Raw genomic sequence first — 25,412 nt, 5'->3', positions numbered from 1 at the left:
GTGGTGCACCTGACACAGGGCCTGGTCCACGTGAGCACTCAGTGATCATCACCATCCCCAGTATGGCCTAATGACTTTATGGTTCTTAACGTTTTAAGAACTGTTAGTATAATAATGTTTCTCTTATTGTTTAAAAGTCTTAGGATGTCAGAAGGATGTTGGCTATTAGGGGAATGATTATAGCCTTTTTACCATTTGAACAGTAGAGAAGAATTTGGGTATCTTCTTTATCATGATTATTTCTAGTGGCTTTCATGCACTGTAAGAGACCCACTCCCCGCAAGTGCAGCAGCTGGGATTCTGTGTTGCTGGTATGTTGTTTAGCTCTTCTGTGTCCTCTGTGTAAGTACATTATAGGAGCACATTTCTGTGCTCTTTATGGCTTTGTATTGAATGTGGTGAAGATGCATCTACCTTGATAAATTGCAAAGTGCACCTGTCTCTCCTCTTTCCCTTGGCTGCCTCTTCACAGCACTGACTTTTCCTGCCAGACGAATATGTTCATTTATTTGAGGACATGTATGTAGACCCGACAAAACAAAAACAAAAACAAAAACAAAAACAAAAAACAAAAGACAAGCAAACAAAAAAAACCCAGATGTCAATGGTGCATATCACACAAATACTCCAGGGGCAATGTCCTTGGAGGGTCTAGGCCCCTTGTTTGGGGTGGTGAAGAGTTGCTCCTGATGCCTCACACCTGGACCCTGCATCCCCCAGGTACAGAGAATGGTGGACAGCAGGCTGGTCACTTACTTCCATCAGGTGGGGACAGCAGGTGGCATCTTGGTGTGACGGTATAGTCAAACTTGGCTGCCCTTTCCTCTTCTTGTGAATGCTACATGTTACCCTGTTTGGCTCTGTCTGTTCCCCCAACTAGCCTTCTGGCCATTGCCATCCTCAACAGTGTTTCCACTGGTGTCCTAAAGATTTAGGACAAAGAAGAGAGATGAACCCAATCCCCTTGAGCCCTGGGGACAACCTGGACTCTTGAAGGCAGCCTTTGGAAACCAATGTTTGGCTTCATGTCTAAGTATAAATTGGCTGCAATACCCATCATTATTTGAGATCCAGGGACGGAAACACTGCCTAGTTGGAGCCCGTGTTGTAACAGAGAGAAGCTTTAGGTCATTAATCTGCTCACCTGTGCCCTGCACCTGAAATAGACCACAGAGACCCCTGGACCACTCACTGATCGTGCCTCTACATCCAAATGCCTGCCTCATATCCCCACTTGCATGTTGAATAATCATCTCAAAGCAAACATGTCCAAAACCAACTTCCTGGTCTCCCCTACTCCCAAAGTTCTCTTGCTGTGGCTTTCCCTGTCTCAGTAAACAGCAACTGCATCCCTCCATTGGCTCATGCCCAAACCCTGGAGTCAGTATTGGCTCCTTTTTCACTGTTCTCACAGACCACAGAAGAAATCTGGAATCCAGTCACATCTCAAGATGCCTGAGCTACCTTTCTCGCTCACCTGGAAGTTTCAGTATCTTCATAACTAATCTCGCAGCTTCCACCCTTGCTTTTGTCGACCTGTATCCGCCCCCCCATTGTCTATTCTCTGCCCAGCAGCCAGAGTGATCCATTTTAAATATGATGGATCATACCCATTTTCTATGTAAAACTCGCTGATTGCTCTCATCTCACTCAGACAACCTCCAAGGTTCTCACTGTGACCTCAAGGCCCTGTGTGATCTGGCTCTATAACTCTCCAGCTTCATCTTCTGGTTTCCTTCCCCTCATGCCAACTCCATCCTGGCCACCCTGGCCTCCTTGCTGTTCCTGAAGCATGTCAGGCATAGCTGACCTCGGGACATTTGCTCCTACGGTTCCTTGTATCTAGAGCATGCTCCCCCAGTATTCACATGGCTCACTCCCTCTCTCTCACAAGTAGGGACTTGCCATACATCTGATGGATGTCCAGTTCAGCTCCTGGCCCCATCCTCCCCATCACCAACACTCCTTCCACCCGCAAGGCTGTATTTTTCTCTATAAGATATATTCATCTGACATGCTGCAGCACAGAGCAAAACGGTTAACAGCATGAACCTTGGAGAAAGACCAGGTATCCACGCAGCTTGATTCCATTATAGAGTAGCTGGGTAACCTTGGGAAAATTGGTTATCCTGTGCCTCAGTGTCCTCATCTGTAAAATGGAGATACTCATAGTGAGTTAATATGTGTATAGTGTTACATAAGAGTTGGCTATTCTTCTTATTATAATTATTAATTACTTGTATTGTCTATCTCTACTCATGAGAATGTAAAATACCATGAGGGCAGGAAGTTTTGCCTCTTTTGCTCATAGCTGTATTCTTCATGCCTACAATAATGCCTGGCACATAGTACGTGCCCGATTAATATGTATGGAATAAATAAATGAATGATAAAATATATAAAACAGGCAGTTCATTATCTGTTACTTTGCAAATAAAAATCTATTTTTATGATGTGTTTTTCATATTTTAAAAAACTCCAAGTATAATAGAGTGGGGCATCCTAATTGAAATTCAAAACAATTCAGCAGAATAAACAATAAAAATAGTGAAAATCCTTTTCATATCATCCTCCTCCTTTCCCCAGAGGTACATCCAGTGAAGTTTGCTTTGTATCATTTTTGAGACTTTTTGGCTAATTATATGTATCTGTTACACATAAATATATAGTTTTATTTTTATTTCAGGCTTAAATAAAATGGCAAACTTCAGGAATGTGTAGTCTTTGTGTAGTCAAATACATCAGTCATTTCTTTCATGGCACTGGGGGTTTTGTATCTTACATAAGATATTTATAGCCCCATATTCTTATTTTTTAAGATTTTTTTCCCCTTCAGAGATTCTAGGATTTTCCTTTTTACCCCTGAAGTTTAGAAATTTACCCATAGAGACCTATCTGTGATTTTAAAATTATCCCACTTAGTAGGTTTTTTCAATCTCAAGACGCATGCCTTTCCTCAGTACAGATAAACACACTGCTCACATTCTTTACTTATTTCTTCCTTTCCGTTTTCTCCTTCCGCTTCCTTCTGGAATATCAGACCAATGTAACATTTCCTGCATGTATCCTGCAATGTTTCTCTTGTATTTTCCATCTGGTTGCATCTTTTAGCTCTTTGTTTTGGCTACAGAGACTCTGAAAAAGAAAGGAAGGCTGTAAATAAAAATATCTCCTGGTCTGCAACATGGCTTATCTGCTCACATATAATGTTTTCTGTGGGATGAGTGTTATTCAAGAAAATAGTCATCTCTCTCTTCCAGGAAGACTTTATGTCAGCTGGGGCCTCTTACCCTTTGAAACTTCCATAAGATGGCCTTGAACCTCCAATCCGTGACCTGTTGAGTCCCAAGATGTCTGTGGGTTCCAGGGTATGCTCACGTTCTGATGGCCTCCTTGGTCTGGAGTCATTGTTTTGTTGCCTGAAATATTGTTCTTCCAAGTGCATGCCCAGCCAAGAAGCAGTCCTTGTTTCAGTTTAAAAATTATGTTCACATGAAATTGTAAGATGTTACTAAAGAGCTGGGAGAGATTGCCTGATGGATGACACAGCAAACAAAGCAATCCTTCACACCCTAATGTCTTTTCCTGAGAGCCTGTTCCAGACACTCAGCCACCTAGGGCTCCTTGGTGACCTGCCCTCCCTGTAGCTTCACTGACCCCTCACTCCCTTTTCTCTCCAAATTCCCTCCCCCACCTCCATGTAGGCAGGGTTACTCAGTTGCCTTCGCCTTCAGCTCCTGCTCCTGAACAATTGTAACCCAGCTCTTCCACGTCCAGGGTAGACAACGAGCTTCCCTCGATAGGATCTCTTCTCTTTGTCAGGCAGTTTGGGTTACAAGTGACAATATTTTGTTCTGTTTTACGTGACTAGGAGCGATGCCTGGTGATTCTAATTAAATGATTTTAGCATTTCAAAGATGGAAGAGACCTTAACATTTTCTAGCAACTGTAATGTAATTACTTAACCTTCTAAGTTCTATGTTCGTTGCCTTATAACTTCCCACCAAGTACATTTTTCACCTATCAGAGAACCCGTCCATGCATAGCTGACAGGCCTAGACAGTTTTCACTGTTTATATTCCACTGAAAATCTGGCTTCCTGTTGCTTCTAGTTTCTTTCCCAGATGAGTTATATACATATACAATCATTAGTATATGGCAGTCGACCCCTGATAGAGAGTAAGTCTGTGGGAAATGATGAAGAAATGCTAAGGTTCTCTAGTTGACCAGAAAGCTGGTATATCTGTTAGGAATTTAGCTACAAGTAATGGTAGATTTAAAAAGTAGAAGACTGTCTGGGGCGCCTGGGTGGCACAGCAGTTAACCGTCTGCCTTTGGCTCAGGGCGTGATCCCTGTGTTATGGAATCGAGCCCCACATCAGGCTCTTCTGCTATGAGCCTGCTTCTTCCTCTCCCACTCCCCCTGCTTGTGTTCCCTCTCTCACTGGCTGTCTCTCTCTCTGTCAAATAAATAAATAAAATCTTAAAAAAAAAAAGTAGAAGACTGTCTGTCTCATATAACAGGAAGTCTATTGGTGGACAGCCCAGACCAGTTCAGCATATTGAGACATCCTCATTGACCAAGTGTCCTTTATATGCTATTCCCTCCTTACTGTGTGACCTATTAGAGCCACAATTGCAAAATGGCTGCAGCAGCTCCAGTGATCACCTGCTTATCCATCATTGGCTGGAAATGTTTGCATGACCTTCCTAGCAGTGAAAGAGCCTAAGAGATTCGGTTTTTAGCTTTCATAGGTTCCATCGTAGAGGCAAGAAAAGGAGAGAAGGAGGTTGTAAATAGAATCTGGACGAGCTAGGCCATGGGGTCTGCCACATATTGTAGTGGCTTCTAGGGACACATGAGGAAGCATATGCTCTGTTGAGGAAGGAAGATTTGGTTTGGGGCATACTGAATTTGAGCTGCTGGCAAGGTTATCCCAAAAGAATGGTGGTTGGGTCTGCTCCAGCTTGACTCCTTTTATCATTTCTTAATATTAAAAAAGTGGTGTAGCTAGAACCCCTTGAGCTGTGGCTCCCTATTTATAAACAGTGCACAGGACACAGCTGGGAAATAAAGGAAGAAGTTAAGATGCAATTCAGGCTGACCAGCTTGTTTCACGTCCTTGACCTTCATAATTGGTCAAGGTCACACACATGACACATGAACCAAAGTGGATCAATGAGACCCATCGTTAGGACTTTGGTAAGGACTATTGGGAAAGGGAAACTGATTTTCCACTTGGATCATTGATAGTTGGAGCTGCAGATGGCCACTTGGCTAATCCATGACAAGATGGTGCTAAAATGGTACTGTAAAGATGGCCCTGCATCCACCACGTGGCCAATGGACCAGATAAGATGGTGCATGGGACAAGAAGGCAGTTTTTCCCAGGCACAAGTAGTCATGGTAAGAATTTGAGCTGTGAGTTTCCATGGTCTAGAAGCTTTCCTAAAGCAGCAATGTCACAATAACAAGAATGAATATGACTTAATTGGAAATTTTATAATCTCTTACAAATGTTTGACCATTTTTACAGAAGGCAGACTCCATGCAAGATTTGGGAAAAATAATGCACACTAGTCTATATCTTGGCATTGTTTTTAATAGTAAAACTTGGCAAAATGTGAATATCTGACAGCAGCATTCAAAATGTGAATATCCAATTCACATATAAAGTGGATGGATGAATTATGGCATGTCCGTGCATAAGCATGCTAGGTAGCCTTTAAAAATTGTTGTCAAACAATCTTAAGTGATAATAGAAAATGCTCATGATATAATGTTGATACAGAATTATATAAAAGTATAATTCTAATGTTATTTTTTTCTAAAAAAGCCTTAATTTGCAGATAAAAGTGATCAGAATGAAATACATCCACATATGATAATGTTTTTCTCTGGATGAGGAGACTATGAATAATTTTAATTTTCTTCTTTATCCTCCCTATATTTTCCAATGAGTTTCTACTTTCATGATCATTATTATTTGTTTAAAGATACAGAGGAAAAAAGCACAACTTCTGGTCATTATTTCAAATTATCCTGAAAATTCAGTTGTTCTTCCCCACAGCACATGGGGTTTTCCACCATGAGTCAGAGTTGAACCTATACCCAGATTCGTCTTCATCACTGGGCTGTAGACCCCTTGACATTTTTCCTGACCTTATGCTGACCTATCTGGTACACACTTGAAATCTGAGCTGTAGTTGCCGAGTTGAATTGCAGCGTGCAGCCCAAGTCTGGTGTTAAGTCTGTAGCAGGAAGAGAAATAAAGAGATGAGAAAGAAACCAAGAAGTGATCCTACAGAACATGATCTCCAGGCAGGACTTGGGGGGTATTTTGCTTTATCTCTCTGTGTCTCATTTTAATCATCTGTGAAGTGGGAATAACAGCAGCACCCTCTTTATGGCGTTGGTATGAAGATTTCCTGAGGGAGTGGAGGTGAGGTCCTTGTCAAGGGCATTGGGCACCGAGGAAGAGCTGTACAAGCGTTTGTTCTTCCTGTTAGATATTCCCGCTCAAATGTGGGCTCTTCCCAAATGCCTGTCAGTCCCACGGTGAGGACTGCCTTCTCCAGGCTCCGTACCTGTGTACCCGATGCTGTGCCTGGGTGTCTCAGTTCCCCTATTCCGTGCGCCCTTCTATCAGCTCATTTGCAAACTCCTCACCCTCTGGGATCACAAACCCCCTATAGGTGGGGATTTCTTAAACTTGATATTTCCTTCCTACATTGCACCTGGCAGGTAATAAATAAAACATCTTTAATTAACTTTAAAATAATGTGTTTCCTTCTCCTCCCAGGTGCCCTAATTTTTCTTTTTAAATCATAGTGTCCCTTAAACCCCAGTGTAAACATTCCCTGCTCTTTATAGGGCCAGTTCCCAGAGAAAGGCACACTTAGCTTCCTGACTAAGGGCAGGACATTGGGAAAGGCATGGGAGGTCAGTGGTCCAAGGCACACAGTTGGGCCATGCTAAGGACACACTGGACCCAGACCCCCAGCTGGGATGCTTTCTCTGCTACACTCTCCTGCCCCAGAAGCTCATCTTCAATGTAGAGAGGAAGAGGTACACTTCTTGTTTCCTATTTCCAGCTACCTGAGGGTAGATTAGCCATGTATGCACACACATAGCACATGTTCTCGTGAATGAATGTTTATGAATCACAAAATTCATTCACGGCCCCCTGCTGCTCAGTTACCCTCACCCCAGTTCCCTGGTAGGTTTGTAAGGAATAGAAGCCAATTTTTAAAATTATTCATACCTCTAGGGTTCTATTCGAGGTTACTTTGAGAGTAATCGTGGGGAGACTTACATGCTGCATTCTAGAGCTCGAATCAGGAGCTCTCTTGGTACCCATGCTTGACCCTACTTCCTATAGATCATCATTCAGGAGGTATTCATGATGCACAGAGCCAGCCCCCAATTCAAATTCTGTCTGTCCAAGTCAGTTGCCGGGTTATATTAGGCAACCCCATTCATTTGCTTAGTCTGAATGTTGTCCTCCAGCCTAGGGAGAAGTCAATCTGTTGTGACCTGCGTTCTCCCGTCCTGGAGCAAGGTGAGAATTCACACGTAAATGATCCTTAGCATTTTTCAAGCATAAATGTGAATTGGCAATAACCATTTGCCATGTTGATTTAGGAGCCTCTGGAGAAAGCTTCCTGTTTAATGTGCAAGCAAAGCTTCCACCTTTGATCGTGGGGTTGCTCGTCATTTCATAATGGCATTGGAGCATATGTCTTGCTGGCGCATGACTCACGGGCTGAGTTGCCTGCCACCGGATGTCACAAATAATACTGCTATTCAAAAGAGGAGGGATGCTATCGGCAGGGCTCAGAAGTGATTTTTAAAATTAAAAACCTTATTTATGTGTCCTCCAGAATATTCCAAGCCCCTCCAGGTGGAGATACAATGCTCTTTGTTTAGCTGCTGAGGCAGAGGAAACAAAAACCACATTATGTGTAATATCCCTGAAGCTAAATTACAATATTTACCTCTGCATGTTAACTTGACGTGCATAATTATTTGTGCTTAGAACAGAAAATGGAAGAAAGGGTTCAGTGAACACCCACCTGGGTGTCGTGAATAATGTTGTTCCAGCAGAAACAAAAGTTGAGGAGGAGGATTTAGAGAGGAGGAAGGAAGTGTGGTACTTGAACATCTTAGCTGAAGAATGAGCGAGAATCGCTTCAGGAGAATTGCTTGGAGCATAAGAAGCTCTCTTGTCTTTCCCATCAGAGATGACTTGTGTCATTATTTCCCCCTCTGAGCCACCAAAGTTGTCCTGAATGTTCCTCTATCAAAGATCAGAAGAAAATAGCTTTGATACAATGAGGCAAGCTCAGAGAGCATCCAGACACTTTTGGCAAAGAATTGAGGCTAATTGTGTGGCAGGCTCCACTGTGGCCTTTGTGACCAGGTCCAGTTGGGTTGGGCAGCCAAGGCCCATGGCAACACAGGATGTAGAGCTGCACTCACCCCCCCCCCCCCATCCTGGTAAAGTTCACTGCCAGCAGCCAGAACCTGCGCCTCTCACATGGTAGACCGTCCTACCCCATGTCAAGGGCACATGGGAATGCACAAGTGCCTGGGAATTTAACTCCTGGGGGGTGGGGTCCTTGACCAATGACCGATCAGTGTGCAGGTGTAGATTCTCTGGCACTCTTGTCTTGCCCTCCCCACACCCACAATTTGGACAACCCTGTTGCTTTTCCTGAGCTCCCCTATGGGAGTGAACCCAAATCCCCCATGGGACTTTGCTGGATGCTGCACACTGGTCCCACCTTCCCATTCCCTTACCAGGTATTCCCAGAATTCTTCTTAGCAAATCACTTTCACATGAACCCACGGACCATTGCATGAGAAGCATTCCCATGTGCAAGAACATGAGACTCAACCGTTTTGGTCACATACAGCTGGAGCAAGGAAGAGAGTCTGAGTCCATAGAATGACTGAAGAGGTCTGCCTAACAGTATTGGTCCTTGATGTCAAATGGTTACCCCAATCACATCTGTGTTTGTTCAATTCAAATGGGAGATGTGCAATTAGTTGGTAACCTTAGGAAAAGCCCAAGCAACAGTGACAAAAAGTTGTCTCACCAAAATGGTGAAACTTTAGACTAGTGACCCAAGGAGTCATAGGACAGCATTATATTGTTTGAACTCATTTTACCCTAAATGGCCTCAATCTTGCATGTCTCTCCAGTCTTCTAAGGCCTAGCGATGGGGAGATTGAAATTATTTTCTGTTCTCTTTACTTGCTTGTATATTTTTTCATACCCTTTCACCCCTATCCCATCCCGCACTGACCAAGATGACCATGTCCCTGAAAAAGCATAGTAAGTACAGAGAAGGATATAAAAGTAAATTCCCACATAATTCTAGGACCTAGGAATAGTACCATAGTCCCTATTAACATTTTAAACTTCTTTAATTACGTGTATATATTTTACAAAGTTAGAGTTATTATATCTCCAGAGAATTTTCTGATGCCCTGAAATATTCTTTAAGTGAATGTCTGCCATATTACATAATATTTCAAAGCAGGATAAATCGCAACTTACTAATTGGTTGGACACTTTTATTGCTTCCAGATATTTACTAGTATAAATATTGCTGAGATGTTCATCCTTACACATGAACCTTAATGCTCATCTCTGAATGGTAGACTTACAGGCTCAGGAATTATTAATTTTCTATAAGCTGTCACATGGCCTAATCCATGATTCCCACATCAGGCTGCACAGTGGGGTCCCTTGGAGGCCTTCAGAAAGTGAAGAAGCTGGACCCCACCCTCAGAGTTCATCATCTGAGTATTCCAGGCAGAGGTCAAGGCTAGGAATTTTAAGATTTTTAAAGAGATTCTCAGGTAACACTAAGAAGTGAGACTCACTGTGCTACATTGTTTTGAGGGCTGCTTTTAGCTTTAAGAGAGGAGATACTTTAAATAGTAGAACATCAGTGGTAAGAGTGGGCATCCCTGTCACGTTCCTGACCTTAGGGGGAAAGCTCTCAGTTTTTCCCCATTGAGAACAATATTCACTGTGAGCTTTTCATATATGGCTTTTATGATATTGAAGTATGTTCCCTCTATCCCTACACTGTGGAGAGTTTAACTCAAGAAAGGATGCATTTTGTCAAATGCTTTTTCTGCATCAATTGAGAAGATCATATTATTCTTGTCCTTTCTTTTATTAATGTGATGTATCACATTGATTGATTTGCAAATGTTGAACCGCCCTTGCAGCCCAGGAATAAATCCCACCTGGTCGTGGTGAATAATCCGTTTAATGTACTATTGGCTAGGATCTTGGTGAGAATTTTGGCATCCATATTCATCAGGGATATTGGTCTGTAATTCTCTTTTTTGATGGGGTCTTTGTCTGGTTTTGGGATCAAGGTAATGCTGGCTTCATAGAACAAGTTTGGAAGTTTTCCTTCCATTTCTATTTTTTGAAACAGCTTCAGTAGAATAGGCATTAGTTCTTCTTTAAATGTTTGGTAGAATTCCCCTGGGAAGCCATCTGGCCTTGGACTCTTGTTTGTTGGGAGATTTTTGATTACTGCTTCAATTTCCTTGCTGGTTATGGGTCTGTTCAGGTTTTCTATTTCTTGCTGTTTCAGTTTTGGTAGTTTGTAAGTTTCCAAGAATGTATCCATTTATTCCAGATTGCCTAATTTGTTGGCATATAGTTACTCAAAATATGTTCTTAAAATTGTTTGTATTTCCTTGGTGTTGGTTGTGATCTCTCCCCAGATAGCTAGAGGAATGTTGAAAAAGAAAACCAAGGCTGGTGGCATCACAATCCCAGACTTCAAGCACTATTACAAAGCTGTAATCATTAAAACAGTATGGTACTGGCACAAAACAGACACAGATCAATGGAACAGAATAGAGAACCCAGATATGGACCCTCAAATCTATGGTCAACTAATCTTCAACAAAGGAAGAAAGAATATTCAATGGAAAAAGGACAGTCTCTTCAAGAAATGGTGCTGGGAAAGTTGGACAGTGACATGCAGAAGAGTGAAACTGGACCATTCTCTTACACCATACAGAAAGATAAACTCAAAATGGATGAAAGACTTAAATGTGAAACAGGAATCCATAAAAATCCTAGAGGAGAACACAGGCAGCAACGTATTCAACCTCAGCCACAGCAACTTTTTCCTAGACATGTCTCCAAAGGCAAGGGGAAAAAAAGCAAAAATGAACTATTGGGACTTCATCAAGATAAAAAGCTTCTGCACAGCGAAGGAAACAGTCAACAAAACTAAAAGGCAACCTACAGAATGGGAGAATATATTTGCAAATGACATATTAGATAAAGGACTAGTATCTGGAGGAGGAGGAAAGATGGCAGAGGAGTAGGGGACCCTATTTCAACCGGTCCTCTGAATTTAGCTGGATATATATCAAACCATTCTGAACATCCATGAAATCAGCCTGAGATGTAAGAATATATATCTGGATCTCTACAAGCAGAAAAACATCACCTGTCTCAAGGTATGAACTGTGGAGCCGTGATTCTGCAGGCAGATATCGGAAGATAAACAGAAGGGAAGGGGAGGGAGCTGACATAAGCTGACCCCGGTAAGGTTAAATAACACCAGAGCACAAAAGCATTTCACTCTGGGGACTGGGCACAGACTCACAGATCGGAACAGTGGGGAAAGGACTTTAGTCCAGCTCCCTGACAGGATTCAGGAGCTGCAGGTGTGCGCACGTGCACTGGCGGAAGCTCGTGATTTTAGAAGTACAAAGGGCAGAGATGTGCCCAGCCCTGGGATGGACCTCTGAGAGAGTTATTGTGGGGTGCACAACTGGGGAGGCTGCGGTTTTTAGCAGCACAGACAGAAATGTAGACGGTGTGTCCTGGAGCGCTCAGTGAAGAGAGGACTGCAATTTCTCTGTTCTAAGACAGAGGTGTCAATGTGGTCACTTCTGCTCTGACTCTCAGAAGAGATGCAGAAAGCCATCAGGGAAAGCTGCCAGAGAACAAAAGCTCCCAAAACCAGTTTTCACTGAGCCCACCCCCTCAACAGGGGGCAGGGCAACTCTGCCCAAGCAGGGTTGACTGAGTAACAGTGCAGCAGACCCCTCCCCCAGAAGACAGGCTGGAAAAACAAGAGGAAGACAACCGTAAAGTCCCTATAAAACAGGTGCATCTTGCTTGGGTTGTGATTAATACTTCGGACTCTGTACATTCCCTCAACCACCCCCCAACAGAACGAATAAGAGGAGGAACTTCCAAGAAAGAAAAGAATCAGAGCTGTGGCCTCTGCCACAGACCTAATGGATATGGAGATAACCAAGATGTCAGAAACAAAGACAGCATGGTATTGGCACAAAAACAGACACATAGGCCAATGGAACAGAATAGAGAACCCAGAAATGGACTCTCGGCACTTTGGGCAACTAATCTTTGATAAAGCAGGAAAAAACATCCAGTGGAAAAAAGACAGTCTCTTCAATAAGTGGTGCTGGGAAAATTGGACAGCTACATGCAAAAGAATGAAACTTGACCACTCTCTCACACCATACACAAAGATAAACTCCAAGTGGATGAAAGACCTTGATGTGAGACAGGAATCCATCAAAACCCTAGAGGAGAGCATAGGCAGCAACCTCTATGACATCGGCCACAGCAACTTTTTCATGACACATCTCCAAAGGCAACAGAAACAAAAGATAAAATGAAATTGTGGGACTTCATCAAGATAAAAAGCTTCTGCATAGCCAAGGAAACAGTCAAAAAAAACTAAGAGGCAGCCCACAGAATGGGAGAATATATTTGCAAATGATGCTACAGATAAAAGACTGGTATCCAAGATCTACAAAGAACTTCTCAAACTCAATACGTGAGAAACAAATAAACAAATCATAAAATAGGCAGAAGATATGAACAGACACTTTTCCAATGAAGACATACAAATGGCTAACAGACACATGAGAAAATGTTCAAAATCATTAGCCATCAGGGAAATACAAATCAAAATCACACTAAGATACCACCTTATGCCAGTTAGAATGGCAAAAATTGACAAGGCAAGAAACAACAATTGTTGGAGAGGATGTGGAGAAAGGGGATCCCTCCTACATTGTTGGTGGGAATTCAAGTTGGTACAGCCACTCTGGAAAACAGTGTGGAGGTCCCTTAAAAAGTTAAAAATTGAGCTACCCTATGATCCAGCCATTGCACTACTGGGTGTTTACCCCAAAGACACAGACGTAGTGAAGAGAAGGGCCATATGCACCCCAATGTTCATAGCAGCAATGTCCACAATAGCTAAATCGTGGAAGGAGCCGAGATGCCCTTCAACAGATGACTGGATTAAGAAGATGTGGTCCATATATACAATGGACTATTACTCAGCTATCAAAAAGAATGATTTCTCAACATTTGCTGCTACGTGGACAGCACTGGAGGAGATAATGCTAAGTGAAATAAGTCAAGCAGAGAAAGACAATTATCATATGATTTCTCTCATCTATGGAACGTAAGAACTAGGAAGATCGGTAGGAGAAGAAAGGGATAAAGAAAGGGGGGTAATCAGAAGGGGGAATGAAGCATGAGAGACTATGGACTCTGAGAAACAAACTTAGGGCTTCAGAGGGGAGAAGGGTGGGGGGATGGAATAGGCTGGTGATAGGTAGTAAGGAGGGCATGTATTGCAGGGTGCACTGGGTGTTATACGCAACTAATGAATCATGGAACTTTACATCAAAAACCAGGGATGTACTGTATGGTGACTAACATAATATAATAAAAAATATTATTATAAAAAATAAATTAAATAAATAAAAATAAAGCGAATAGACAAAAAAAAAAGAAACTTCAGAGTAGTAATTATGAAGTCAATATATAGGTTTGAGAAAAATATTAGTGACAATATGGAATCTCTAAGAGAAGAAATGAGATCTAATCAGGCCAAACTTAAAAATGCTATGAATGAAAAGCAATCTAAACTGGATACTCTGACTGCCAGGATAAAAGAGGCAAAAGAATGAATTAGTGAGCTAGAAGATAAGATGATAGAAAAGAAGGAAATGGAGGGGGCCTGGGAAAAACAGATTAAAGCCCCAGAGATCAGACTGAGAGGGATTAATGATACCATGAAATGTTCCAGTGTCAGAATTATGGGTTCGCTGAGGAGGTGGAGAGGGAGAGATGTCTAGAAGATATATTTGAGCAATTCATAGCTGAGAACTTCCCTAATCTGGGGAAAGAAATAAGCATTCATGTCCAAGAGGCAGAGAGGACCCCTCCCAAGATCAATGAGAACAGACTGACACCCTGACATATAATAGTACAATTTGCAAATCTTAGATCCAAGGAAACAGCCTTGAAAGTGGCTAGGCAGAAGAGATTTCTTACGTACAGAGATTGGAATATCAGAATAACGTCAGACTTGTCCACAGAGACCTGGCAAGCTAGAAAGGTCTGGTGAGACATATTCAGGGTACTAAATGAGAAGAACATGCAGCCAAGGATACTTTATCCAGCAAGGCTGTCATTCAGAATGGATGGAAGAAAAGGAGCTTCCAAGACTGGCAGAAACTGAAATAATATGAGACCACCAAGCCAGCCCTGCAAGAAATATTAAGGGGGGTTGTATAAAAGAAGAAAGACCCCAAGAGTAATATAGACTAGGAATTTACAAAGACAATCTATAGAAACAAGACTTCACAGGCAACATGATAGCAATAAAATCATATATTTTAATAATCACTCTCAACATGGACAGCCTAAATGCTCCTATGAAATGGCACAGGGTTACAGATTGGATAAAAAAGACATGACTCATCCATATGCTGTCTACAAAAGACTCATTTTGAACCTAAAGATATACTCAGACTGAAAGTAAGGGGATGGAGAACAATTTTTCATGCCAATGGACCTCAAAAGGAAGCTGGGGTAGCAATTCTCGTATCAGACAAATTAGATTTTATGCTAAAGACTAGTAAAAGATACAGAAGGACACTATATGATTCTTAAAGGGTCTATCCAACAAGAAGATCTAACAATTGTAAATATCTATGCCCTCAACATGGGAGCAGCCAGCTACATAAGCCAACTATTAACCAAAATAAAGAAACATATTGATAATAATACTTTATAGTAGAAGACCTCAACACTCCACTCTCAGCACTAGACAGATCATATAAGCAGAAGATCAACAAAGAAACAAGAGCTTTGAATGACACACTGGACCAGATGGACTTCATAGATATATACAGAACATTCCACCCTAAAACAACAGAATACTCATTCTTCTCGAATGCACATGGAACTTTCTCCAGAATAGATCACACACTGGGTCACAAATCAGTTCTCAACTGATACCAAAATATTGAGATTATTCCCTGCATATTCTCAGGCCACAGTGCTTTGAAACTGGAACTCAATCACAAGAAAAAATTTGGAAGGAATTCAAACACCCTGCTTAAGAACATTTGGGTCAACCAGAAAATTAAAGAAGAACATAAACAATTCATGGAAACCAATAAGAATGAAAACACATCGTTCCAAAACCTATAGGATACTGCAAAGGCGCTCCTGAGGGGGAAATACATAGCCATCCAAGCCTCCTTCAAAAAAAAAAAAAAAAAAAAAACCAGAAAAATCCTGAATACACAAGCTAAACTTACACCTTATGAAACTGGAGAAAGAACAACAAATAAAACCTAAACCGAACAGGAGAAGAGAAATAATAAAGATTAGAGCAGAGATCAATGAATTAGAAATGAGAACTACAGTAGAGCAGATCAACGAAACTAGAAACTGGTTATTGAAGGAATTAGTAAGATCGATAAACCACTGACAAGACTTATCCAAAAGAAAAGAGAAAAGACCCAAATTAATAAAATTATGAATGAAAGGGGAGATATCACAACTAACACCAAGGAAATAGAAACAATTATTAGTAATTATTATCAGCAACTATATGCCAATAAATTAAGCAACCTGGAAGAAATGGATCCCTTCCTGGAAAGCTATAAACTACCAAGACTGAAACAGGAAGAAATGGACAATCTGAATAGACCAATAACCAGTAATGGAATTGAAGCAGTGATCAAAAACCTCCCAAAAAACAAGAGCCCAGGGCCTGATGGCTTCCCAGGGGAATTCTACCAAACATTTAAAGAAGAACTAATACCTATTCTACAGAAGCTGTCTCAAAAAATAGAAATAGAAGGAAAACTTCCAAACTTGTTCTATGAGGCCAGCATTACCTTGATCCCAAAACCAGACAAAGACCCCATCAAAAGGGAGAATTACAGACCAATACCCCCAACGAACATGGATGCCAAAATTCTCACCAAGATCCTAGCCAAATAGGATCCAACAGTACATTAAAAGGATTATCCACCACGACCAAGTGGGATTTATTCCTGGGATGCAAGGGTGGTTCAACATTTGCAAATCAATCAATGTGATAGAACACATTAATAACAGAAGAGAAAAGAACCATATGATCCTCTCAATGGATGCAGAAAAAGCATTTGACAAAATATAGCATCGTTTCCTGATTAAAACTCTTCAGATTGTAGGGATAGAGGGAACTTTCCTCAAATTCATGAAAAGCATCTACGAAAAGCCCACAGTGAATGTCATTCTCAATGGGGAAAAGCTGAGGGCTTTTCCCTTAAGATCTGGAACATGACAAGGATGCCCACTATCACCACTATTGTTCAACATAGTACTAGAAGTCCTAGCATCAGCAGTCAGACAGCAAAAAGAAATAAAAGGTATTCAAATTGGTAAAGCAGAAGCCAAACTCTCCCTCTTCACAGATGACATGATACTTTATGTGGAAAACCCAAAAGACTCCACCCCCAAATTACTAGAACTCATACAGCAATTCAGGAATGTGGCAGGATACAAAATCAATGCACAGAAATCAGTTGCTTTTCTATACACTAACAATGTAACTGTAGAAAGACAAATTGGAGAATTGATTCCATTCACAATAGCTCCAAAAACCATAAGATACCTTGGAATAAACCTAACCTAAGAGATAAAAGACCTATACTCTAGAAACTACAGAACACTTATGAAAGAAGTTGAAGGAGACACAAAAAGATTGAAAAATATTCCATGCTCATGGATTGGAAGAATAAACATTGTTAAAATGTCTATGCTACCCAGAGTAATCATCACCATCACCATCACCATCACGATCAAAGTACCAATGGCATTTTTCAAAGAGCTGGAACAACCAATCCTCAAATTTGTATGGAACCAGAAAAGACCCCAAATCACCAAGGAAATGTTGAAAAAGAAAAACAAAGCTTGGGGCATCATGTTGCCTGATTTCAAGCTATATTACAAAGCTGTGATCACCAAGACAGCATGGTACTGGCACAAAAACAGACACATAGATCAGTGGAACAGAATAGAGAGCCCAGATATGGACCCTCAACTCTATGGTCAACTAATCTTTGACAAAGCAGGAAAAAAACACCCAATGGAAAAAAGTCTCTTCAAAAATGGTGCTGGGAAAACTGGACAGCTATATACAGAAGAATAAAACTCAACCATTCTCTTGCACCATACAGAAAGATAAACTGTAAATGGATGAAATACCTCAGTGTGAGATAGGAATCCATCAAAATCCTAGAGGAGAACACAGGCAGTAACCTCTTTGACATCGACCACAGAAACTTCTTTTCAAGACATGTCCCAAGGGCAAGGGAAACAAAAGCAAAAATGAACCTTTGGGACCTCATCAAGATGAAAAGCTTCTGCACAGCAAAGGAAACAGTCAACAAAACAAAGAAGAAACCCACAGAATGCGAGAAAATATTTGTAAATGACACTTCAGATAAAGGGCTTGTATCCAAGATCTATAACGACCTTCTCAAACTCAATGCCCTAAAAACAAATAATCAAGTCAAAAAATGGGCAGAAGACATGAACAGACAGTTCTCCAAAGAAGACATACAAATGACCAACGGACACATGAAAAAATGTTCAACATCATTAATCAACAGAGAAATTCAAATCAAAACCACATTGAGATACCACCTTACACCAGTTAGAATGGCAAAAATTGACAAGGCAAGAAACAACAAATGTTGGAGAAGATGTGGAGAAAGGGGAAGCCGCTTACACTGTTGGTGGGAATGCAAGTTGGTACACTCACTTTGGAAAACAGTATGGAGTTTCCTCAAAAAGTTAAAAATAGCACTACCCTATGACCCAGCAATTGCACTACTGGATATTTACCCCTAAGATACAGATTACTGAAAAGAAGGGGCACATGCACCCCAATGTTCATATCAGCAATGTCCACAATAGCCAAACTGTGGAAGGTGCTGAGTGCCCTTCCACAGATGAATGGATAAAGAAGATTTGGTCCATATATACAATGGAATATTACTCAACCATCAGAAAGGATGAATACCCACCATTTGCACTGACATGGATGGAACTGGAGGAGATTATGCTAAGTGAAATAAGTCAATCATAGAAAGACAATTATCATATGGTTTCACTAATAGGTGGAGTATAAGAAACAGGACAGAGGAACGTTGGGGAAGGGAAAGAAAACTGAACAGGAAGTCATCAGAGAGGGAGAAAAACCATGAGAGGCTCTTAATTATAGGAAACAAACAGGGTTATTGGAGGGGAGGTGGGTGGGGGGATGTGGTAATAGGGTAATGGGCATTAAGGAAGGCATGTGATGTGATAAGCAACTGATAATTTATTGAACACTGCATCTGAAACTAATGATGTATTATAAGTTGGCTAATTGAATTAAAAAAAGAAAATAAATAGTAAGGGAGGCCTGATGTATGTAAGGAAGGAGAGTCACCAAAATTGGGAACATTTCCTTTGTTTTATACTCAGACTTCTCTACCAAGACTGATAGCTGGTTGTTGGTGCCAAATGCCAGGGAGCATCCAGATACTGACTTTCTGCTCTACATGGTACCCCCCCACCCGCCTCTGTGCCATCCACCCATTCTCCCTGCCTCCCTGCCTATCCTGCTGCAGAGACAATGGCAGCTCTGTGGAAGCTTGCCTTCCAAAGACTCTAGATGAGCCACCAGTAGCTTGTTGTAGGTCGTTGTAAGGCTTGCCTCTTACACCGGCAGTGGTCCTCTTTGCTGCTACTCAGTCCCCGCAGCTGCCCAGAAGGAAAGGGAATGACTTCTTATGGGCTGGATATCCTGCTTACCCTCTCTCTAGGTCCCAGGCTTTCCCTTGGTTTTAAACCTTGCAGCCAACTCTGATGCTGAGGCAATTTTGGAGGCATACCTTCACAGCCCAAAGTCAGATCTGCTTCTTCACTCTCATGCCTGGTGTTGCAGGTGGATGCCTGGAGGACCTGGGGACTGGCTGGACATTTTTCTGTCTCTCCATGCAGCTAGCCTGGGCTTCCACACAGCACCGTAGTCTCAGGATAGTCAGAATTGTACCGTCTTGGCTGGCTTCCTCCACAGTGTGTGTCCTGAAAAACCCAAGTGAAAGCTGTGAGGCTTTTTGTAACCTAGTCATGGAATCTGCAGTGTCATTTCCACCATAGTCTATTGGTCACAGTCTATTGGTGAGTCACAGGGCCAGCCCAGATTGAAGGGGTGGGGGCTACACGAGGGTGTGAATACCACTAAATGGTGTTCACCGGGGAGTCATCTTTGGAGATGAGTTACCACAGCAACCTCACAGGATTGAGTGCGGTTGTTAGAGGTGTCAGGAGAGGGTAGCAACCCCTGTAGGTGATATTCATATCATTCTCCTTTCCTCTTTCTTTCTGTTCATTTTCCAGCAAATTCTCTTACACACACATTTTAGCCAGAGAGTGGTAGTAGGAGTGAGGTTTAGGCAGAAAACAAGAATGATTTGCCCCAAAAGTCAAGGGAAGAACCTCCTTTGGTTCTGAAATCCAGTGCTTCTTTTTCAGTACCGTGTCCTCCCCAAACTTAACCCACTGGCTCCCTGATGCCTTATATGTGAAGGACGAAGTTTCTGAGACTTGACATACCCAAGAACACAGAAATACCAGGTGCCTTCCACTAGACTCCCCTACAAGCCCACAAGGCTTCTGAAAAAAACAGTATCCAAGGGAAGTTGCCGTGGTGGAATCCAGTGACCACTTTATTAATGGCTGGTTGAGGCACAACTGTGATTTCTGAATTATCCCATGGGGCACAGCAGGAGTGTAAAACTGTTTTTCAGGAGCACAAAAATAACTTATGGCTTAATCACCACTCCCCACTTTCTCTATGCATTCCCGATAAGAGGCACTTAAGCTTTCTGTGTACATCCAGTCTCTTCAATGCAGCCAGAGACCAAACCTGGGTGTATTTCAAACTTCTCAGAATAAGAATCCCATTGAGTGTGGTGCTTCCTGTCAGAGAGGTCATTGTTGACCTCGAGGGGGCATCTGGTCGAGACCACTCCACTGGACAGCTCCAGGGAGCCATCTTGAGTCCCGAAGAGCTCAAAACTCAGGTCACCATCTGCAAACCTGGCCCCTAAACCTGAGTCTTGGAGATCTTGCCATGCAATTCTAATTCAAATTTTAATCATGAATCTAGATTTTTAAATCACAGTGCCAAGTACATGGCTGGGATGATACACAACAGATACTCAAAGAGTACTTGTTGAATCAATGAATGAATGAATGAAGTCCAGAGATACAAAGTGACTTGCGTAGGTTCACTTGATGAAATAGCAATGTTGTTTTCTTCTCCCTCTTGCTGTCCCTTGGAACTACTTAGTTTGAGGTTGATATAATTCTTGTGGTGCTGATCTCTCTCTTCCCAGCCTTCTAAGTATCTGTGCACACCCTTTACCTTTCCTGTCAGGCAATAAGCTCCTCAAGGGCACATATTTCTATGCACTCCTCCATACCACTTAGGAAGCCACGCTGAGCATCTTGCCTATAGTAAGAGGTCAACAATGAGTGTTCCCTCTAATGCTGTAAGTTCTGGGTCTTTGAGTTGGTGTGTAGAGCTTTTTGTGGCTTCCTTCATTGTGTTGCTGTAAATTTTTGGGGTTACTTTTTGCTCTTGTTGGTACCTCCTAATTTGTGGCTTCAAAACTGCCAAAAGCAAGAAATCAAAAACCAAATTGGATATGTGTGTGCGTGCACAGACACATGCACACATGCACACACGCAAACATATGGAGTCAATTCTTATTATTTGTGGTGGTGGTTATGTTCTATAAAGTTGCCATGAGCACTAAATTGGCTACTACTAAACCACTGCTCCTGGAGGAAATACAGAGTTAGATGCCTGCCAACCTTCAGTCACAATACAGAACAATCCAGGGCCAGAGGCAGACAGTCTGAGTCCCAACAACGTGGTCCAAACCTGATCTACCCCTTGACATTTTAACTTCACGAGCCAACAAATAAGTCACTATGAGCCACCTTTTCTGTCATTTCCATGTGAATGAGTCCTGATTAATTAACCCATTTAATAAAAATGCCTCTTATTATATTCTAGAAATGAGATACAACCGATATTGCTTTATCTCCAATGATAGAAAGCTCTCTACCTAATGAATTATTTTATAAAGATAGCTCTTATGTAGTCAACGTCCCTGACACACAGGCATACGGAAACATTTATTGTGCTCCAACTGTATACCAGGCACTGGAGTATGGTTTGGAGATTATGAAATGAATACAAAAAGCCTAAACCTTTAAAGACTTCATGGTTTAAACTCTTTAAAACACCTAAAAATTTTTTCTTATTTAATAAGGGAAAGACAATTTTCTTCGTATTGCTTATTTCACTTAGTTATTGCCATAATAGTGCCACATAGAGAAAAGAACCATAGAGTCTTGGAAACACACAGTAGCAACCTGTGCATGGACTGGGTTGGCTTGGAGAACCCCAGCTGGGTTCACACTTAGGTCTGAAGTTGACTGGGGTTTGGCTGATCTAGACTGGGCTTCACTGAGAAGCTCTACTTCCTGCTGGTAGACTGGGATATTTCAGCATCAAGGAACAAGGGCTGGGGGAGGGGATATGTGGGAAATATTCCACCCATTTCTCATCATCCTTCCACCAGTGGTCTAGCCAGGCATGTTCTTCTCGTGGTGATAGCTGAGGCCTTCGAAGCCAAAGGCTCACTTTCACTTTGTTCTGTTGCTAAAGCAAGTCACATGGAAAAGCCTAAAGTCAAGGCGGGGGGAGCAGGGAAATAATCTGCCCTTTCAGTGGGAGAGATTGCAAAGACCTATAACAAAGAGCATGAATATAGAGAGGTAAAGAATTGGAGCCAATAATGCCATCTACTACACTCTTTTATTGGTCTTAGATCTGCCTCCTAGAAATCTCCTTGAGTATAACACAAGGGAGAATTGCTCACTTAAAGTGCCTTCCCAGTCTGCTTTGGGGTTGCTTCTCAGATGAACTTAGAGATCTCAGTAGGGCTTTCTCCTTTCTGGGCCTCACTGTCCTCGAACAGAGATCTTGGCAGGAACCCTCTGTTCGTGAAAGGGCCCAGAAAGCTGTCAATGGTGCCTTCATGATGTGCTCTTATCATGAGCTCCCTGGAGGTGGGGCTCTGCATCATTCCAAGCTGCATTCTGTAAATCACTAAGTTCCAGAGAAGCCAGTATTAATGACAGCATGCATTACATATGAGGTTATCTTGAATTTGTGGACTTATTTCCAAAACCACCCTGAGAAGCTGTTTGCATCAGGCTAGTTTTACTCATTCCTTTGGTAGGACTGTGATCTGGTAATAAGATTAGACAGGCTACATTATTGCCTTTAATGTCTTCTAGAGAGAGATTGATTTTCTTGAAGTATGAGGCATGCTTTCCATTAAGCAAATTAAACTGCTTGGGTCAGAAAGGCTATAAGGAGGAGCAGTTGTGTGCTGATAAACCAGCTCTCTGGATGAAAAAGCCCTGTTTTGTAGTAGTTATCAATTTCCGTGGCATAAACACTCCCCCGATGGCTGTTTCAAGCTGCCAACACAGTGATGTCCCTGAACACAGCCTTGAGAAGAGATGTACCTGAATGGGTCTGCTCTGCTACCCCGCTACCTGCATCGCTGTGCTGTGGAGAGGGAAAAATGGGTTCATTTCCCAGGTGTTCCTCAAGGGAGAGGAGGTGGCATTTGTGTCTCACGTATCTAACTTTCGTAGAAGTTAAAGTCAGCACTGAATCAGACAGGATGAATCCAGAGTGCGGACAAAAGGGCTTTGCTGGGATGAGGCTGTAGAAAAGTAATAGTCACACTGACTACTCTTTTTTCCTGGTGCCTACACACCTGGCATTTTTCTCAATCAGCACGATTACACCATAACTCTATTGGAGAATCTGAGGCACAGATAGTTCAACGGCACGCCCCAGACCACACTAATTAAGTAGAGACTGAGATTTGAACCCAGAGTCCTTGGTCCTGAATCTCTCCTGACACCCTCTCAGGACCCAGGGAGCTTCAGGATGGGACTGTTAGCTCCTGCTTGCCTTCACATGTACCACTCCCTTCATCCAGTTGCCCTTGTCCTCTTTCTCCATTTTGCAAATGAGTACTTCCCCTGCAAAATGCAAGGACCAGAATCATCCTCTCCAAGGGTGAGTGTGTGTCTGCCTGCCTGTGCTATGACTCATACCTGAAGCCCAATCCCAGGCTCCATCCAGTGATGGGCAAACCGGGCTTGTACTAGCTAGCTCACAAGAGCCATTTGGTAAATCATCAGGAATTCCGCAGCCCATTATTAAAGCTCAAATTATATAAACTTACAATGAAATGTACTATGTTAAAAATAAAGGGAACAGGTACTGGTCACTTGTCACTTCCTAATTGTTTTACTATATAATCTGTGCTCTTGGGGTTATTTATGTCTATAGTATCCACATAGTAGAAAAGCCCATCTCATAGTTGCTACTGCGTATCTTTTCCTGACTCCATGTTGAGTGACATCACATTTGTATCTTGAAATCATTTATGGTGGGAATATTTATGCAATGGAAATGAGCAAATGCTGCAAAACAGGGTTTGGTTTGCTGTTTTGTTGATTGGCTAGTCTTTAAAAAGTGATGGAGAAAATATTAATAAGGCAGATTAAACTTAAAAATGTCTTGCAGCTGTAATTGCTACATTGTGCATAGCACAAAGCTTAAAGACATTTTTTCCAATATTTGAAACCTATTATTCATTTCAGGAAAGAAGTTGCTCGTATTGTTGATGAACAAAATGACATTCCCACACAACTTTGCACTACTTTTTTTTTTTTAAGATTTTATTTATTTATTTGAAAGAGATAGAGACAGCCAGCGAGAGAGGGAACACAAGCAGGGGGAGTGGGAGAGGAAGAAGCAGGCTCCTAGCAGAGGAGCCTGATGTGGGGCTCGATCCCATACCGCCGGGATCACGCCCTGAGCTGAAGGCAGACGCTCAACCGCTGTGTCACCCAGGTGCCCCAACTTTGTACTACTTTTGTCTTACTCATTAATGTGAACAAAAATATCAGCAGCATCCACAATAGAACTGCACTCATCTGTCCATTGCAACCACAGTTACAAGAGTTAGACAAAAATCAATGAAAGCAGTTTTCATTTTCAGCCAAGATGGGGAAACTGGGACCAGATTTACCCTCCCACCTAAAACAACCACCAAAAATGGATAGAATATGTGAAAAATGGTTCATTGTGTATCAGAAAGGATAGTGAAAAAGAGAGGAAATATATAATTACACAGCTTGCCATCTGAAGAGATTGGAGGGGACCGAGCGGTGGGGTGGGGACAGAGCCTGGTGCGCTCTCTGAGTTGAGGAGACGGAGGCAGAAGTCTGGAGAGGCCAAGGTGCTGGTCCCCGCAGAGTACCAGGGAAGAGAGAGCAGCTCAGCGGGTACCCTGTGGACGTCTTCAGAGAGTGTCCTTCCAGTGTCCAGTGGCCTGCTGCTCAGCATGACAGCTGTGCAGTACCTGGTCTTCATCTGCCTCAGGTTAAAGCCTGCGGAGTGACCCATAAATAATTGTACAGACTCTCTCTACCTCGGTATGATGGACTAACACTTACGTACGAGTAGTTTGAGATCAGATGTCTCCTTGCACACGATAAAACATGGTAGGTTAGGTTTATGGCTCAGTGGACGCCCTTTAAAGTAATTCACCTGGGCCATGAAAAAGCCCGATTTATTCACAACACATCTGAGATGCAGCATCATTAAAGAGGAGAGGTAGAATGACATGCAGTACTTTGCAATGTATCAACAGCTAATGGAAATATATATATATATATATATATATATATATATATATGCAAGATGCAGGCGTCTATATACATACACATGTGGGGGGCAGCCTGGATCAGGTAGCTGGATATGAGGTTGCTATGCCTCTGGATTCAGAGTCATGGACAAGCTGGACAGAATTCTCGTTTCTCCATGGCACTTAGTTAAAAGCATTTACTGAGACTGGTGATGAT

This window comes from Ursus maritimus, unplaced genomic scaffold, assembly GCF_017311325.1.
Source record: "Ursus maritimus isolate PB19 unplaced genomic scaffold, ASM1731132v1 scaffold_22, whole genome shotgun sequence".
Classification (NCBI taxonomy): domain Eukaryota; kingdom Metazoa; phylum Chordata; class Mammalia; order Carnivora; family Ursidae; genus Ursus; species Ursus maritimus.
The sequence above is the reverse complement of the archived record's forward strand: the minus strand, read 5'-3'. Positions refer to the sequence as shown.